The following is a 2,407-nucleotide window of genomic DNA, read 5'->3' on the forward strand; positions in this document are numbered from 1 at the left end:
ATAATTCTCATAAATAAAAGGAAATGTAGTTTATCAGGAGAAATGAATTTTTTTCCTAGAAGTAGACATAGAAGAATTCATTGTGTGATACTCTTATATCTTTAGCACACATTAAGATGCATAAAAGCTGCTGGAATCTTAGTCTATATAATAAAGAATTCTGCAGTGACTGTCCTGGTTTTGCCATTATTTATGCAGTTAATCTTTCCAAGTTTATTTTAAAAGTATTCTAGAATTATCCCTAGATTCTCCCCAAGAGGATTTATGTAACTAATTGGCAGAACTGGGTTCTCATAGCCCCTAAATAACCTTGAAAGAAATTCAATGCTTGCTACTTACACTTCCTCACTACACTTCCACTCTTTAACCCCCTGAGCTATGACCTGGCTACTCTTCATTCCTTGGGATCTGACGTCAGTGTCTCTCAGTTGGATCTCTTTTCTAAATGACTGTATCAGTCAGGATGGGCTAAGTTATGCTATAGTAACAAGTAACTCTAAAATCTTAGTGGCTTAAAACAGCAAGGTTTATATCTCATGGACTCTGCATGTGTCCATCTGGCATTGGCTGGGAGCTAAGGGAGTGCTGTCCTGTGTCATCATCATTCGGGGACTCTGGCTCATAGAGCCTCCATATCTAGAATGCCACCAGTCTCTGTGATGAGGACAAAGAGACATAGAAAATTAAGTACCAGCTCTTAAAGTCTTCTACCTCATAGAGACACATGTCACTTCTGCACTGTTTCATTCACTAAGACAAATCACATGGTCATGCCTAACATCAAAGCAATGGAAGAAGTACTGTTTTACCATGTGCCCAGGAGAGGGATGCAGAAATTTTGTGAACAGGCTTCTTTTCCTGCTCCTTTGCCTGTCTACAGCAGTTAACTAGGTTGACTACCTCTTTTCCTTTAAACGCTCTCCTCCTTTGGTGCTGACCACTTCTTCACTGACTCCTATTATCCTTCTTATTTCCCTCAAAATGTATGGGTCCCCCATCTTCCAACCCCAAAATTCATCCAGAATGTACCAGGATGGGGCCTAGAAGTCAACTTGAAACTTTGATCTTCAATCCTACAAAGAATGATCATCTCAGAAAACTTAGAGCAAAAGTAAATATGCATGGATTTACAAAAATCTCACTTTTTCACCCAAGTTCTTTTTTAGTAGGCATTACAAAAAACTGGAAGAAATCCCACCCTGGGAAATCTAATAGAAATAAAAGCTCTATACATAAGGATATATGTACCAGGATATTTATGGTATCATTGTTTATAAAACCAAAAACCTGGGAAGAACCTCAATGTCCAGCAAGAAGAAATGTTCTTGACTCAATTGTGATGGCTCCATACTGTAAACTATTATACAACTGTGAAGATATGGAAATAGAGCTATCTTTCTTGCCCATGATATATTGTTATATGAGAAAAGTAGAGTTACCGTTATAGTACAATTCAATTTCTATGAAAACAAACACCAACACCAGCTAAAAAATGTCCTAAATATATGTGTGTGTTTGAGCATAAAGGAAATTGTGGCAAAATACATGGCAGGTTGTCAATGTTAATAATCTCAGGAGAATTGGAAAGGAGAGCACTTGGATGAGGATTTTAAACCTCTAAAAACATATTTTAGGCTGATCTCATTGCTCATAATCATTGATACTATCATTTTTAATGTAATAAAAGAAAGGCAACACAAAAACAAAACCTTAGAATATTTTAATTAAGAAAAATAGTAACAAAAATCCTATAATCTCACCACCCCCACCCTGCCACATGACCCCTCACCTGTCCACAGATGTTTTACAGCTGCAATCCCAATGAACTTATCAACTTTTCACTTACCTTCACATCTTAAATGCTTTTGCTCATCATCCAGTCCTTAAAAAGATTATTTCCTTTATCTTCATCACCTTCCAGAGGGCCAACAAACTTTATCAAACCACTATTTCAATGTTGATAGCATGATGATCATTGCAATACTAGTTGTGTAATCCTAGTTTATGCTTCTAAACATTATTTCTCCTTGAGGCCCCTTTTCTATTATGGCTTTTTGATATATGAACAACATTAGTTTCCTTTTTTATTCTAGTATGATTTAAAAGGTAAATACTTGGTTTTCATATTACTCATCATTAACTCCAGAACTTGCATAAATAGCCCATGTCCTATAACCATCAATTTATATTTGTCTATTGCAGCATAGCCTAGAGGTCCTTTTATGGCAGATAAGGAGTTAGGACCTTTTTGGATTTTCTTTCTTCCTTTGTGCTTTCTCATTAATCATTAGCTTAATCAGAGAGCTAATCTACCTATTTTATGCCTTCTGTATTCTGCTTTCGTTCCAACCAAATTAAAATAATTATCTTCACTTTTTCCCCTCCTGTTTTATAAGGATGGGTAATA

Source organism: Pongo abelii, chromosome 9 (assembly GCF_028885655.2).
Source record: "Pongo abelii isolate AG06213 chromosome 9, NHGRI_mPonAbe1-v2.0_pri, whole genome shotgun sequence".
NCBI lineage: Eukaryota > Metazoa > Chordata > Mammalia > Primates > Hominidae > Pongo > Pongo abelii.